This window comes from Euprymna scolopes, chromosome 22 (genome assembly GCF_053919585.1).
Source record: "Euprymna scolopes isolate OS-2025 chromosome 22, ASM5391958v1, whole genome shotgun sequence".
In the NCBI taxonomy this organism is placed as follows: Eukaryota; Metazoa; Mollusca; class Cephalopoda; order Sepiida; family Sepiolidae; genus Euprymna; species Euprymna scolopes.
Window position 1 is genome coordinate 40,268,855 of NC_136503.1, and position 18,469 is coordinate 40,287,323.

Below are 18,469 nucleotides of genomic sequence, written 5' to 3' on the forward strand. Positions count from 1 at the left end.
ACAATTTAAATTTATTTTAAGTATGTTTTGATTCTTCTAGAAACAAGTGTTTGCTTTCCTTTTTCTTCGAAACTGACAAAAATATCACAATATAATATTATTGCATATTGAGCCAGGGCGATGCTGATAATAGCGGGGTGGGGGTGCGCACACGCACTTTCTAGATGGATTTTTTATCTACATTCTTGTGTCTCATAAAAAAATGACCAGAATTTAATTATCACCGAAAACTAAGAATGATTTACATGTCAGGCCGGGAAATTAGAATTGTGCAACACAAAATAAAAAACACAATGTAATATTTTTAATATTTACATTTCAGGAATATAAGTTGATGTCAATTAACATAAACAACCGAGAGAGAGAGAGAGAGAGAGAGAAAGAGAGAGAGAGAGAGAAAGAAAGAAACCCTGAAACCTCTCTCCCACAGAAGAGATGTTGCGAGCCTGTCTTTGTTTTATCGTTATTTCCATGGCTAGTGCTCGTGTGAGCTCCAATCTCTGGTCCCCCCTCGCCAATCTTACACGACAAACACCCGTCTAGCTGAAACCACTGGCAATAATTTTCCCCACTCTTTATCTGTACCTAGATCAAAACGTAGATTCCATGAAGAAAGCACGCCTGTGGAATTGTCTTCCATTTTCCTGTTTCCCACCTGACTACAACTTGGATGTCTTCAAGTTCAACATAAACAAGTAAATAAGATACTTTATCAAATCTCCAATACTAACGATTACTACGATACTATCTCATTGATTACTGTGCACGCAATAACCCTTATCCCCGAGTGGCTTCCGGGCCTTGATAAGTTGTGACCACCATGTAAAAAAGAAGAAGAAGACCGAGTCGTCCAGTATGTTTCATACTTCTCCGCTGTCGTCTGCCACACTCTTACAACTAAACGCAGTTTTCTTCCGTCTCTCTTTGTCGATGGGCAAACGTTAATTGTAAATAAGCTTCTATGTCGACAAATTCGTTTCTTTGTTGATTTTAAGAACAGTGGCAAGATAATTGTCAGATGTCAGATGTACATATATATAATTTAGCAAGCATTTGGAAAGTGCAAGCTAGAAAATTATGTATACATTCAATAACGCAACAATATAACTTCGATCTGTTAAAGCACACACACACAAACTTCACTTACCATTTTGCGTTCTCACGTTTAAGCTTAACCATATTACTTTTCATGCTCGCATTTTTCTATTGTAATCTATGATTTTTCCAAGCTTCCAGTAAATTCACTTGACTTTTGTCTAATTTCAGTCTTATTTTTTGCCCCCATCAGCACATATGTAATAACAATGTACGGCACTCGTCTGCTTGCAATAAATCCCCCAATTATCTCCCTTTCATGCTTTCATTCTCTCTGTTTCACTTGTTACTTCTCTTTTCGAATTAGTAGCAAGTCGGTGAAGCGACGTGGTTGCTATGGAAACCAGTCATAAAAAGCGTCACTCACCTCCTTACATATTTTTACGATTTTGAACACCAGAAAATTCATCATAAATTTTGTTTTATTGAACGGAAATTGAATTTTTTCACAATATAGCTGAGAAGCTGATCTATAAACTGTAATAATTGTTTGAAATTTGGTCGAGAAATGAGTGAGCAGTGAAGCTTTAAAGCAGTTCTAAATGACAAAAACTACCACTTAACCATATATATATATATATATGTTATATAGTTGTTTCATTAAAGAGTCTTAGAGAGAGACTATTATAAGTGATGCTTTTTCTTGTGAGAGTTCTTATTAGTAATGATATGAGTCTTAGTGAGAGTTCTTGTCTTATTACATATGATGTTGTATCTTAGAGAGAGAGAGATGTTGTTGTAATGACATTTTATAACACAGACATATAATAACAATACAATTTACCTTTTTGTAGAAATCACAAACACAAAGATGAGCTTTATCACAAACACATGATGAATTTATTTTCTGACGACCGGTCGGGATTTCCTCATTAAGAACTCAAAGTTTCACATCTTAGTTTCTAAAGTGACGTCTCGCTTCAGACGTCCGCCTGTCTGTCTCTCCTGACTGTCTCTCTGACTGTCTCTGACTCTCTCTGACTCTCTCTCGACCAACTAACTCCCACCTGCTATATTGAGAACTCCATGCATCCCGGCCACGTGAGCAAAATTCACGTGTCTCAACATGCGCGACTTTGCACGTTTTCGACATTGATTTCCCAATAACCTATTTTCCTTGTGTTGTTTCCACAAAGGAATTTAACCTACATATCTAATTTATTTAACTCATATTTTATTATCCACATTCTTTTAACAATTGAATAGTTTATTTATTATTTATTTCATCCGAATTAACAATTTACTGGACATTCCATTTAAACCTATTGTTCTTTAAAACTTATGTCCAGGGTTCGATTTCTGCTTTCTCTTATTTTCATTTTAACTAATCTCTCTATTTTTATACTTACATGAACAGGGGACAGCCCTTATCATGTAACATCCCTCCCTTCCATATTTCACAAAAAAAAAAAAATGTATGCATTTCTAATTTTAGTACATTTTTTATTTTTACATCTACCCAACCACACGGCTAGAAAGATCAGGCTAAAAAAACACAAAAAAAAAATCTCTTTCAGTCAGCCCTTCACGGCCGACTTAACAATTATTTATTTTTTTATAAGATCAGGACCTTTCTGATCTTTGTGGCATTTACTCTTTGGGTGTAGGATATTTACCTATGATACACATCAGCTATTTTCCAGCCACCCATATGCCGCAGACTAGAGGTTTTCACCTTTCTCGAAATGGACGACTTCCTTCGTCTCAAAAGTGTTCTGATCTCTCTTTCCGCATGGTTAGTCTTATCAAGTATGGCTTTGTTTTTTTTATTTTTTATTCTATAACTATCTCATACGGGACATACCAAAGCTCATATACTTAAATCTTTGTGGTTGGCTTCAGAAGTTTAAGATATACCTTTTTTTTCTCTCATACGGATTCACTCGGATTTCCTTGCTTGGATTCTTGAAACTTCGACGAGGATTTAGAAATATCACCCCTAATTAACTAACACGTTTCCTGCGACCAACAACTTAATTGCGCCTAAATTCTATCTAATTGCCCGATTTTTTTTGTGATTTTTCTTTTCTCTCACCAGGGCTTCCAAGATCCAGCAGATATATCCCACATTCATGCTTCTCTAAAAAAAATACAAGGTTATATCTTTCTTACGTAATCTACGGCATATTTTTGCCTGTCTCTTACTTCATTAAGCTATATGTGATTGCCTCGGGACTACCTATCATCGGTGTACTAGTCCCCTTAAGAATTTTCGTATTCTTTCCAACGCCTGTTTATTAACTAAGCCAAGACTTATTTACTACTTTGCTTGGAGTCGTTTACGTGCAACCAGCTTATTTTAAGCACTTAATTAACCAGGTTCCCAAATTTTTCGTATAGGGGCACTTCTTGTGCTTATCAATCCCTACCAAGTCACTTTTCTTGGAGAAAAATTTTTAGGATCTCTAAAAAAAACAACAAAACCAAATGCTAAAACAAAACACCTTTCTTATGGCATATCACATCTAAAAACTCTCCAAATACCCGTTTACGTAATTTTAATTCTTGTCCCCCTTCTAAAATTCTAACTGAATCTGTAAGCCAACCATACGTCTTAACTTATTTTCTACTAGATCATTTTAATCTAATGTATATTTACGAATAACTTTGAATTCTTGCTGTGAAAATCATAACATTACATACATAAGACAATTTACAATATTTGTTCAACATCATAAAAACATTTTCAAAAAAAAAATACCTTAATACATTTAAACATTTTGCAACGGTTATAACTTTTTTTTTAACAACAAAAAAAAATCATCTGTAACAAACAACAATTCAACAGTCTGTCCAAAACAATTGTCCCTCTCTTTTTTTTTCAAAAACAAAATAAATGAACACAAAAAAGCCAAAAAGTTCACTATGAACTCAAAATGCATTTCCAACAATTTACACCTGTCTCAGAAAGTACATGCGACGTTTGAAAAATTCCTGTTTTGACAGATTAAATTCAACAATTCGTCCAAACGATTTCATATTGACACACATTTTCTAATGGCACTTCTACAAATTTCAAAACAATAATAGATTACACAATCTCTGCATTCGCGTGTATGTGTGTGTGTGTGTGTGTTTTTTTTTAACAGGCCAATTCATTTATCAATGAATTACGTTTGGTGACTTGTTTACTATTTTTTTTTCATTACTACGAATTTCTTTTTACGGCATATCGGCCTTTTCTTCTTTTTCTTTTTAATATTTCTTGTATCTTTTGTTCTCTGTGTGCGTGTATGTTCAAATTTTTTTTTTCATTTTTTTTTCTTCGCATTTCTGTGATCGTGTAATTTTTTTTCTTTTTCCGTGGTATTATTTATTTATTATTATTTTTTTAAATTATGTTGGACCCCTTTAAAACGTTGTGTTTCTTTTTTTTCTTTTTTTTTTTTTCGTGGTATCGATCCCAGGTTCGGTTTCTGCATCGCTGATGCAAAAGGTTCACGAACACCAAATTGAGAGTTGTTATATAGTTGTTTCATTAAAGAGTCTTAGAGAGAGACTATTATAAGTGATGCTTTTTCTTGTGAGAGTTCTTATTAGTAATGATATTGTTATATATTCGGGGGAGTCATAAAGGAGATTTTGTCAAGGAGATTCGTGTACGTGATCGTCTAGTTTCTAATGGTTTTATTTTTGATGTCTTCGTGAGTGTGTGTTTGTGTACATGCATTTCTTAACATACCTTTATTCATGTGTCGTCGGTTGTTCCTCTGGTTTTCATTGTCTCTTGGAGGGGAGCTGGCCTGTTGGATGAAGAATTCACTCCAAGACGATGAAATGGTTTTATAGTTTTTATTCACCTTCCAAAGGTCGACACAGAATGGAGGTGAACCTTGCTTGTTTGATGATACACGTCAGCGTCCTCCCCAGCCCAGGGGGGGGACAGCTGAAAAGCCGTCTGTCTTATTCAACACCCGAAAACCAAACTGCCAGAAAGAATCAGCTAACCTCATCACATGATACCACGTCATCTGGTCAGCTGACCCTTCTTTTGCAAACGTGTCCACTGTCCACGTTATTCACCTCTCTCTCTCTCTCTCTCTCCCTCTCCCTCTCTCTTTCTCTATTCTCTAATAGAGACACACAGAGAGAAAATAGAAAGAGTAAGAAAGCCAGAGAGGGGGGGAGAGATGCTGTTTAACATTCCTCCACCCCTTTTTTATCAAAATGTATGGCAAGCCATACATTTTTAATAACTAACTAACTAAAAAAAAATAATTATGTCCGAAGTACATCTTTATTTTTTCACTTTCCGGACTCACCCCTTTTCCAAGAAAGATCAGGCACCAGTACTCTTCTACAACACTATCAACCCTTCTGCTGCTTCTCAAAAGTCCCTCCTAGACATTAACTTGCTTCCAAGTTAGACAAAGATACAGCTTTGCAGATATACATCTTGTCTAGGCGGTCGCATTGTTGGATATTTTCCACTGACTCTGCTCTTTATTTGGACCACTTGGCCAAACAAATGGAGACTCCATTTTCGATCACTTTTTCGAAATGGGGCCAGCATATCGCAATTACGACCAGAACGTCGGATGCTCCATGTTGGTGGTAGCTTTATCGCATGGGGACTCGAACCCCAGACCCTCAGATTAAAAGTCTGATGCTCTACCGACCCAACCATCCCACTCGCGTTCTCGACTTTCAGCATAGGCCTAAGTCCCAGTTTTTTTTTTCTTTATTGTAATGCCCTGACGTCTTTCTCTGAGTGGTCCTATTACTGGAGCTTTGTTCTATTCAATCTACTACTTCGGGACTTCACAAAGCTCTTCTACTAACTCCCTTGGTTGGTCTAAGTCAAGATACGCCTTCACACTGATTCACTCGGAGCCTGTTTGAGTTCCTGGAACCCGACAAGATACGGAATCATCACTCCCTAACTAATGCGCCATCGATTTCTAACTAAGTAGTTTTCCCTTTGTGATTTTTCCGCATTCCCAGCAAGTCCCAAGATTCCAACCCAGATATCCCTCACACATTCCTCTAAAAAAATAAAAAAATAATAAGGCTCTATCTTGTCCCTTACGTAATCTGCATCTTTCCCTTTCTTCTATCTCCCCGTGATTAGGCTTGGTACCGACTGTCCAGTCGCTCCGTACCCTGAGGAATTATCGCGACCTCGCACGCCAGACTTTTGTTGGACAAGACTTATTGCCGTTGCTTGGGCCTACGTGGCATCTTCCAACTCACTGGAACCACTAGTATTGTTTTAACAGGGTTCTCATTACTCTAAAATAGTATTTCCCCTGCCAAATTTTCTAATTTGTGACAATACCGTGGCTTATAAAAAAAAAATAAAACAACAGAAAAAACTGCTTTCTACAGCCTAATCGCCTTGTAATTCTCATGAAAAAAAATGCAACTACGCGCTAAACGTCCCTAAAATATAACTAAACCAACCAAATCTATTCCAAAATAATTTAATTTAATAATACCAATTAAATTCACCCAGCATGGTTTTTTTTTAATTTTGGTACCTTTAATTCACAATATGGTAACATTTTATTTTCCTAAGTACTTGCATACATATTTCATTCATCTTCTCTTGAGCGATTCGTAACATAATGGCCACGTCAGCCATTGCACCCCCTCTGCCCCTTACACCATGTCAGAGGGCATTTCATTTGCTCCCTGAAGTTGATTACAACTAGATCCGCTCACGCTGGACAGAATACATTCCATTCACTGCTATGTCAGAAAAAACTTTTTTTTTTTTTCCAAAGTCGGTAAGCGCAACCTGCCTTGAAGACACATAGCTTCACGGAAAACATCGGATTTCCACACATGAAGTACTCAAACTTGCTCCATGTTGATTCTACTCGAAATCAACAGAAATCACGATAAAAAAAAATAAAATTCGAATCATTTCCCGAGAATAATGAAATTAATAACTACCCATGTAATTCAACACCTCTCCAAAATTCTAACATGCTTGCCACAGAAATTAAATTCCATTCACGCCCCACTTTTTTCTTTCATTTCTTCATATAGTTTATTTAACCCTATATTTATCCTTTTTTTTTTTTTTTTTTACCTTACTTATGTGGTCAAAACGTCACTCATGTCGAATAGAACATTTATTCTACTTTTCGAAAATTGAAATTAATACCGACTGAACCTTTGACTCTTCCGAAACTTTTTTTTTTTTTTTTTTTTTTTAAATCATTTATTACACTGTTTAAATCTTATTTCTTTCTCCCTATTTTATTATTACTATTTAATTAATTAAAAACACATTTTTTCTTTTATTAATCCTTCTTTCCATAGACCCCACAAGCAAGATTCCACCTCCCCATTCTGCGAAAAAAAAAATACATGTCACAGAGTAAGAAAATCCTGCACAATACCATTTTAGAACACATCAATTACATAAAGATAATAAATTAAAAAAAATACAAAAATATCCTATAAGCAATCACAAAGTCCCATCTTAGCAATAACAAAAATCCAAACAACAAAATTTTGTCCACGTCAGCAAGTAGGTCGCCTGCATAGTGCATCATCTTTTACCATTCCACATAATTCAAAATTAAAGAAAAACCACAGTCGTTTACAAAAAAATACCTAGACATTTACAATTAAAATACAGTCGTTTCTAAAATAAAATAAAACGACTCACTTATAAAGTCTCAGACAACTCGATGGAACTAAAATTGTCCATGTAAGAAAAAAAAAATTCCTAAGAAATAAAATCGTTCAATTAGTGAAAAAAGGAAAAAAAAATCACATTTCAGAACCTATCCATTGTTTTTCATCAAAAGTACATATTGTTTTTCATTAAAAGTTACATTTAGTTCACAATTTAAAAATGACACGAAATATTCATAACACATATTTTTGATTGACATGTTTATCTTTGTGGTAAGGCTCGTTTCTTTTTGGTTTTCTCACTGGCCGTTGTTAAAAATTTACAAAATAAGGTCATTTTTCGTTTTCCCTTCTAATTTTGACATTAAGTGATATTTTTCTTCGTTCATAACGAGTTAATTCCCAATACGATAAATATTTTTTTTAACTATTTTCTATATATAAAGTTTTACATCTGTGTGTCTGTATGTCTTCCTTTTCTTTCTTCGTGAAAAGGTTGTACGTGTGTATTGCTTTTCTTTTTTTTTCTTTTTTTTTTTTCTTAATTATTTTTCTAATTCGCCTAGTGTTTTAATGGACCCTACGTTGTGTGTGTGTTGATTTCTATTTTTTTTTTTTTTACTGTTCTTTCTTTTTCTTTTTTTTTTTCCAGACATTTTATTGTGTTGTATAGTTTTTTTTTTTTTTTTTTTTTTTTTTTTTTTTTTTTTCTTGTCTTAAAATCTCCTTTCCCTTTTAAGGACCTGTTTCCACGTCGTATTTCTTAAACACAGGTTCGACTTCACATCGATGATGTGAACTTAGTCACGAGCACCAAAACGAATATGTTATATATTCGGGGGAGTCATAAAGGAGATTTTGTCAAGGAGATTCGTGTACGTGATCGTCTAGTTTCTAATGGTTTTATTTTTGATGTCTTCGTGACTGTGTGTTTGTGTACATGCATTTCTTAACATACCTTTATTCATGTGTCGTCGGTTGTCCCTCTGGTTTTCATTGTCTCTTGGAGGGGAGCTGGCCTGTTGGATGAAGAATTCACTCCAAGACGATGAAATGGTTTTATAGTTTTTATTCACCTTCCAAAGGTCGACACAGAATGGAGGTGAACCTTGCTTGTTTGATGATACACGTCAGCGTCCTCCCCAGCCCAGGGGGGGGGGACAGCTGAAAAGCCGTCTGTCTTATTCAACACCCGAAAACCAAACTGCCAGAAAGAATCAGCTAACCTCATCACATGATACCACGTCATCTGGTCAGCTGACCCTTCTTTTGCAAACGTGTCCACTGTCCACGTTATTCACCTCTCTCTCTCTCTCTCCCTCTCCCTCTCTCTTTCTCTATTCTCTAATAGAGACACACAGAGAGAAAATAGAAAGAGTAAGAAAGCCAGAGAGGGGGGGAGAGATGCTGTTTAACAATATGAGTCTTAGTGAGAGTTCTTGTCTTATTACATATGATGTTGTATCTTAGAGAGAGAGAGATGTTGTTGTAATGACATTTTATAACACAGACATATAATAACAATACAATTTACCTTTTTGTAGAAATCACAAACACAAAGATGAGCTTTATCACAAACACATGATGAATTTATTTTCTGACGACCGGTCGGGATTTCCTCATTAAGAACTCAAAGTTTCACATCTTAGTTTCTGAAGTGACGTCTCGCTTCAGACGTCCGCCTGTCTGTCTCCCCTGACTGTCTCTCCTGACTGTCTCTCTGACTGTCTCTGACTCTCTCTGACTCTCTCTCGACCAACTAACTCCCACCTGCTATATTGAGAACTCCATGCATCCCGGCCACGTGAGCAAAATTCACGTGTCTCAACATGCGCGACTTTGCACGTTTTCGACATTGATTTCCCAATAACCTATTTTCCTTGTGTTGTTTCCACAAAGGAATTTAACCTACATATCTAATTTATTTAACTCATATTTTATTATCCACATTCTTTTAACAATTGAATAGTTTATTTATTATTTATTTCATCCGAATTAACAATTTACTGGACATTCCATTTAAACCTATTGTTCTTTAAAACTTATGTCCAGGGTTCGATTTCTGCTTTCTCTTATTTTCATTTTAACTAATCTCTCTATTTTTATACTTACATGAACAGGGGACAGCCCTTATCATGTAACATATATATATATATATATATATATATATATATATATATATATAATTCAATACATATATATATATAAGACCAAGTAAAATGATGAAAACTAAAAATTTACTTTATTTATTCAATTATGAAATGTTCAAAAGAAGAGGAATATAATAATAAAATGCGTTTCTTTATTCAATGGAGTTTCAAAAATTAGGCTTTTCTTTTCATAGTAAATATCGTATGGAATAGTTATGGATATTATGAGCACAAATGAAATAAGGCTTTTGTTTCATATAATAAAGATAAACAGACAACCCATATAAACGCTTCAGACATAAGAAAAATACTTAGTTTAACCCCCCTATAATAATTTTAAATACCCACACACATATAGCACTATTTAAGATAAAACTCCATTAAAATAAATCTTATCCAGCCCATAGCATAATTGCATTGAGCAATATGAAAATTAAATTAATTTCTTTAATTAAATAAACGCTCACTAAAAATTGTAACTGCCAAAACAGATAGCAATGGCCGCTCAATAACTATTGCATGTAGAAAGATGGAATTTAGTTTTCTACAGTCATTGATTTACGATCCGATGTTGTCACAGTCACAACGTACAAATTAATACTAATTATCAGACACTTTCTCTGTCACTTTTTCAATTAAATACTCAATATCTTAATACAAACAGTAATCCTTCTGCCTTATTGAACAATAAAACCCACAATATCCAGCGTTTTATAACAATCCCATCAATTAACATAATTACACTTACATCATTATATCAATTGAACTGGCGTTGGCATCCTCACTCCAATTGGTTGTAGTGTTGTAAATAACACTCTTACGAGAATAAAGACATCCTGTAAAATTCTTACCTATATTGGAGCATTGCCCACTTCTTTGAAATGATGAATATCAAACCATATATGTTCTTTAATAAGGGTAATTATGATAAGCGAAATAGATTAAGTATATACATATCTTAATTAATAACCTTAAATCTAAAAAATCCCATATTTCATAAGCTTGTCTATTCGAAATATTGCCAGTTGTGTATTTCCGAGACAGTAATGAAAATTACATTACCAGATGTAAAAAATAAAATTAATCAATGATCCCAGCTTGTAAACATAACTAGATTTAAATATATTTGATGACCCATAATCATGTAAACTCTCTCCAATGTATGACTGATAAACAGACAACCCACATAAACGCTTCAGACATAAGAAAAATTCTTGGTTTAATTCCCCTATAATAATGTTAAATACCCACACTCGCGTAGCACTATATAAGATAAAAACTCAATTAAAATTAGCCTTATTCATCCCATAGCATAATTGCATTGAACGATATGAAAATTAAATTATTTTCCTTAATTAAGTAAACGCTCACTAAAAATTGTAACTGCAAAAACGATAGCAATGGCCGCTCAATAACTATTGCATGTACAAAGATGTAATATATCTATCAAATAAAATAATGTACAAAGATGCAATATATCTATCAAATAAAATCGATCAATTTGATAATTCCTAATGACGCAACACCCTCGTACATAATTCATATTTGTTAAAGAGACCCAAATACATAAATTCGATCTATATATTTTTATTTTTTCACTAACTGTAAATAATATTTGTGTAATTTAAAAACGTTTTAAAGATCTTGTTATATTTGGATTTTAAATTTCCTCAATAATAATGTTTGTTTTTATTTAATGAATTTATTCCTTATTCTGTAATCACCCTGATAAACAGCAAAATATCCTCGTATATTTATGTTTTGATTTTCTTTATTGAATATAATTTTCTAATCTAATAAATAATAATTTTAACCCTAATACTGATTTTCACCCGTCAACTCTTATGGCTCCTTCCTATTTGTTCCTTGAGTTATTTTCTTTCAATGATACAAGTTATCTCCTCTTGATCGAGTTTACTTGTTTTCGGGTCTCGGACAGTGATAAGTCTTTCTTATTTCTTAAATATAGAGTTATTGTTTCTTGAATATATAGTTATTTTTTCTTTAATATTTAGTTATCTTTTCTTGAATATATAGTTATTTGTCGTAAATATATGGTTGACTTTATCTTATACACCCATTGGATCCGAATGTATGTTTAGATACACACACACACACATACACACATATTTATGTGCATTTATGACTAGCTTACATGTAATGCTGTTTCAGTTAACGCCAGTACTAGCAAATTCATGACTTCGCTATAATATTCATTTGCTAATATTTCTGATGAGAAGAATGCATTTCTTTGAAACTCCGCGAATTAAGGAAATTTTAATAAATCTTATTTGAGTATTTGTTGAAAAATAAATTTATGTAGAATATACTTTTACAATCTTAAATTTTTTTCTTTATATATATATATATATATATATATATATATGCAACCTATAAACATATATATATATGCAACCTATAAACATATATATATATATATATGTATATATGTATGTATATAATCTCTTTAATGTAATGCATTTAATTGTAATATACATTTAAATATTTTACTTTTAAAGAATTTTAGATACTTTCAAGTTTTATAAAATTATTTCAAACTCTTATTTTGTAATAATTGCATTTTCTTAGTGTTTAACTCTTTATACAAAACAGCTTTCAAAATTAAGTTTCATATTTTTTTAAAAATGAATTTACATAAATAAACTTTGTTGTTTCGCTATTAGCTTGATACTATTTCTAAAATATCAATTTTTACGGCTTTTATTTGGAATTTTACATTTTTTTAGCATATATTTTTATTTTAGCCTCGTTCTAGCTTTTGATCATTGCTTATTTTCATTTTCCTCCTATTTTCCCCATTGTTCTACCCCTTCCATTCCCTTCCTATCCTTGTTTCTGCCCCCTCTCTTATTTCTCTCCCTCATTTCTGTTTCTTTTAGATCTTTAATTTAATCTATATATCTATCCCCTTCCCTTTAGTTTATTTTATTCTATCCCCCTCTTTTCTCGTTTGCTTTTTCTTCTTATCTTTCCTTTTCATTCTTCTTTCTTTTTTCTCTTATATTTTATAAGTGATTCAGTTTTTATTTTATCTTTATTCTTTTATTTTTACTTTTCATTTATTTTATTTTCTCTATTATTTAGCCTTTAAAGACATTAGCTGAAACATCTTCATTGGAACGTTAACAGTATGGTCCCTTTATAACTTGACTTTCTGATGACTTCTCGTCTCGGATTTGCACAGATTTATTTGCGTCACTTTGTTTAGAATTTTCGACTGGTGATTAATTCAATCAACGAATACTGTAAAAAAAAAACACAAAACAAAAAGAAACAATTAAATAAAGAAAATATTTTTTCAATATACGTAGAATGCCATATGATTTCACACAGTTTTAAATATTAAATCGATCAAATGTTTCCCATCATTGCTAACACACGATTGTAGACGTTCGCGAAAGTTTTCAATAACTCGATGGATCATTTCGGCTGGAATAGCAGCAATTTCAGAACGAATAGCTTGTTTTAATTCTTTAATAGGTCGCCGGCGGTTTCTGAATACTATTGACTTCAAATATCCCCACAAGAAAAAAAATCGCAGGGGTTTAGATCAGGTGATCTTGCGTGTCAACCAATATCACCACTCAGATAAATCAAATGATTTGGGAACATTTCCTTAAAAAATGCATAAATATCGATATAAATGAATTTTGACATAATTAAAATAAAATGGCATGTTACGTATATTTAAAAATTATTTTTTGAAAATATTTAATTGTTATTTCATTTTTTTGCTTACAAATGTGTCGATCGTTTTACATGTACGTTAATGGGGTTTACCATCGGATTAAATTTGAATTCATGGACCCCATTTTCAACTTCCCTCCTACTGCTTGTACCCATAATTTTCAAAGTTTTCAATTTTAATGCAAACTAGTAAATTCTTTATCTTTTCCTATTCCGTTCTTTATTTCATCCGGAGAGAAACGCGTCATTTTTAAAACTTCATAGAAGAAGAAGAAGAAGAAGAAGAAGAAGAAGAAGAAGAAGAAGAAGAAGAAGAAGAAGAAGAATCATCCTTCTGTTTTGAATATTTGATGATTTAATACATGATATACATTTTTTTGTCATTTAACTTTGTCTTATATCAATACTAAGTGTAGAATATCGATTATACCGTTATCAAAATAGAATCAAATATTTTTTACCATAGAGTCACCGCTCTGGAGGCAATTCAAGGATAAGGGTCAATGAGTACTGTGATGGTGGAAATTCGATAAGTTGATTTACTTTAGAGGACTAATCAAGAACCTGTTCAGGTTGGACTGGAAAACGACCAGGTTATAGTCAGTCGGGAAGCAGCTTCTAATACTGCGTTCCACAAACAAACAGTTCTAGGAAAAACTCTGCTCTGAATTTTCTCTTAGTTTAAGCCATAGATAGAAATTGCTGACAATGATTGTAGCTAGTTTGGTGTTTGTCGCGAATGACTTAACGGGGGAACCATAGAGTAAAGCTCAGTCAAGCACCTGTCATAAAATGATAGAACAGAGAAAGTCTCACAACGTTTCTTCTGTGAGAAAGAGGTAACAGAGATGAGAAAAGACCATTGTCCACACATTTTCGGTTTTGTATCCTATTGAAGCAAGAAAGAATACTCTGAGCAGCTGCTCCATAGATGTGGTAATAGTATTGCGCCTTAGGACGTATTTGAAAAAGCGAGGGCGAAACCGGTCAGCTGACTCCTCTATCTTCTTTCCCCCCCTTTTATTCTCTTCACCCCGTTAATTTTATTTTAAACGTGGATTTTATTTTACACACACACACACACACACACACACACACACACACACACATATATATATATATATATATATATATATATATATATATATATATATATATATATATATATATATATATTGTCCAAAGATGTATTTTAGGAGTAAATAAAAAGGAATGAAATAGCCCTATGGTGCGCATAAATTGTTCGATATAATTTATACGTTTTTCTCTAATACTTTTTTCTCTTGCTTTTACAAATCTGAATAAGGTATACATCATAACGAAGCATTACATGAATTAAGCAAAACCTAGTTTCACGTAATAAATATTTCATCATTTTTTGCGACATTATCTGATATTTACTTACAAATAATCACCAGACACTTGAGAGTTACCCGAAGGAAATTGGAACACAACAAAACATTACATGGTTCCAAATATGGAAATTACTCGGAGTAGCAGATATTCTGCGAAAATCTTCTATGTTTTATCGACCGCTTCTCTAGGACGTTAGACGCAATGTCAGGTGAGATTTTGAAAAGTTAGTCCACTAGGTGAAAGCCACTCTGGCCTACACAAATGCCTGAGCAGCCCTCCCGTCGGTATTCCTCGACAGAGATGCCTCGGGCGATTAGCAATAAACTAATCCTCTCTCAAATAGAGAAGGTAAAACCTGGGAAAGTTGATCTCTTAAGACTGAATAGAACCATACGAATAAACGATACCAGTCCGGTCGAAGCATGACCAATGTCGGACTGATGTTAAAGGACGTGTCCCCAATTGATATGAACAAACCTTACTCAAGATTGTAAATACTTGGTAGAAAGTGCACAAAAATAGCCCCTGGGGCACACCCAAGAGTTATCGCGAAGTATAGACAAACAATATTATATAGAAATCAGTTAGTTACAACTTTTCGAAAAGTTTTATAAAGATCCAAGTCATCAAACTTTTTTAATAAGCGCAAAAGTGTCAATTTTAGCCATTTTAACCCGAAACGCATCCCTAGTGTGGGGCAACCGGAGTTTTTCCGGAAAATCCGTTCTTCTACTTTTTTTTACTCATATCATGCTTAATGTTTGTGCAAAATTTCAAAAAATTCCAATGCGTAGTTATTGAGAAAAGTGCGGACAGACGAACAGACGAATGGACGAACGGAGAAGGATGAATTTACAGGTCCACTCTCCTTTTATCAGGGAACCAATAATTAATTTGTAACTTTGTTTAAGTTTTGTCAGATTGAGATACTGAAAAATTGATACAATGAAAGAAGAAAAAAGAAGAAAATGACTAATCAAAATCCAAAATTATCCGTCAGCAAAACTGCTATTTAGGTCTGATTTTCGTAATCTGCCTAATTTACGTTTATATATTAGAAGAAATGTGTGCCCCCAAATATCTAAGATAAGAAACTCTGTAAAACTTACACCAAAAATAGCGTTTTGTTGGTCTCTTACGATTAAGTTAAATTAACATCGGTCTGTCATAATTAAGTTTGAAATAACATTTTGTTGCTCTAGCACGATCAAGTCCGAAATAGAATTTGCGGGAGTCTGTAATCTTTTGTTTTGAAAGTGAGGTTTTAATCTGTTAGGGTTAAGTTTTAAATAGATTTTTCATTGGGCTATCGTGTGTAAATTTTAAAATTGTGCGCAAAACGTACACAAACCAAGGCAACCGCAGAATCATTAGAAAATGACTTCGTAGAGACTTTTTTAATCGTCGCAATCTTGTGTCACTGGACTTGTTTTATAAATACTTTTCTTGAACCTGTCCAACTGAGGTGAATACCTCGATCCGATTCATGAATCAGTGTAGAGATCTCAAGATGCAGGAAGGGTTTCTACTCTAATAGTTTCTTTCCACGAGCTGCTAAACATTTGAAATTCCTTACATACTCCCTGATCCCCTGATTATACCACAGAGAAATTTAAATTCTCACTGCACAACTCCCCATTAAAGATGTTACTGTTGAGATGGTTCATAATTCACAGTAGGTTATACGTCTCCGTGGAAATGTACTTTTTAAATGCGACATGCTTAAAAAAATTGATCTGTTAGGTTGAAATTTGCAAAACATTTTTGTTTGTCATGTTTAAGTTAGAAATAACATTTTCGTTGGTCTGCCATGCTTAACTGTGAAATAAAATTTTTTTGGTCTGTCATATTAATTTTGAAAAAAAATATTTTCATTGGTCTGTCATGTTTAAACTTGAAATAGTATTTCATTGGTTTATCGTGTTTAATTTTGAAAAAAAAAACATTTTCGTTGATCTGTCGTGTTTCAAAAAGTATTTTCGTTGGTTTGTCGTGTTTAAATAATAAAAAAACATTTTCATTGGTCTGTCATGTTTAATTTTGAAATAGCATTTTTGTTAGTTTGACATGTTTAAATTTGAAATAGTATTTTCGTTAATCTGTCCTGTTTAAATTTAAAACAGCATTTTCATTGGTCTGTCATATTTAAGTTTGAAACAGCATTTGTTTTGGTCTGTTATGTTTATTTTCATCACCCAACGCGCACAGAATAAATGGACAAACCACAGGAAATTCCGCTATTTTTTTAATATTTAGTTTTCCCATGTCTCACGTGTTTTATCCCTCCGCCCTCCCCCCTCTTACTCGTAACCTCAACCCGATACCAATTTCTTTGTACCCTCATCCCATATACTAATTACCCGTACACGGTTTAAGTTGTCTTTGATGAATCTCTGACAAGGCGTCCTTCAAGGGGTAGATCATTCAGCAAAGTCAAGTAACCCTTTGAAAACCCGGACCCTTCCTTAGCGGCAGAGATTTTGTTTGATTATACCCCGGGTAATCGCAAAGGGGAGCACATACATAGTTTTGTGTTTTACGCCTAAAGATAGCGACATATTTTGCCAATCGGCAAGAATGATAGTGTGCCCCTTGCTTAATAGATAGATAGATAGATAGATAGGGAGGGAGAGAAAGACAGAGAGGGAGAGAGACAGAGAGAGAGACAGAGAGATAGACAGAGAGAGAGAGAAAGAGAGGGAGAGACAGAGAAAGAGAGAGAGAGCGAGAGAGAGAGAGAGAGAGAGGGAGAAGATAGAAAAAGTAAAAGTATAAGAATAAATTACAAAAAAAAAACATGAATTAAAAAATAAATAAGTGATAGGTTGAAATATTAAATAATCAAAGGTATTTATTAAGTTTTGATAAAGGCTTGGATTTTTTTGTTGTTGTTTTACGGCATATCAACCAGTTCCAGGTTATTTAATACCGAATTCAATAATTCTGAAAAGAAGTTTGTATGCTTCGAGTCCTTTTTATATATTCAAATATTTATTCATGATGTTTGGGTTGGTTGTTTTGTAGAGAAACATTGGGTGATTGTGCACTTATGTTACCATGCTATTTTTAAAAGATATTATTTTCAAATTAAATTCAAGATTCACGATATATTTCTTTTTATTAAAGTGTTGGGTGAAAATACAGAATATTTACAAAACATCCTATCTTCCCGATGTTAAGAATAGCTTTCAAAATAATAACGATATTATTTCAGAACGGTAACATAAGTGCATAAGTACCAAAAATTGTTTTTTGTTTTTGCCTTTGCAGAGCATGATTGAGTGTTGCAAAGAGAATCAATTTTTGATAAATTTTAGGTCAGAAATCCTGTATCTTCAGATAGCCTGATATGGTAGTACCAGGTTTGAGAAAGGAATAGTGGAAATAAACTATCATTGTTGACGGTTAATTAATAAAGGAGCACAAAGAAAGAGAGAGGGGGAAAGCAAGAAATAGATATCTAGAGAGAGGCAGCGCGTGAGAGAAAGAGAGGTGTAGGGAAAGAGAGAATAAGAGGGAAAGAGAGCAAACGAGAAAGAGAGAGAGAGAGAGAGAGAGAGAGAGAGGGG

General features: G+C 33.5%; 1 long non-coding RNA gene across 1 annotated transcript; it reads right to left on the reverse strand.

Annotated features, from left to right (window-relative positions):
• Positions 1-1,710: 1,710 nt before the first annotated feature.
• Positions 1,711-4,638, reverse strand: LOC145243369 (uncharacterized). Its single transcript, XR_013862857.1, has 2 exons — positions 2,103-4,638; positions 1,711-2,072 (listed from the first exon to the last, which is right to left on the reverse strand). It is a non-coding gene; the product is annotated as an uncharacterized LOC145243369 (long non-coding RNA).
• Positions 4,639-18,469: the final 13,831 nt, after the last annotated feature.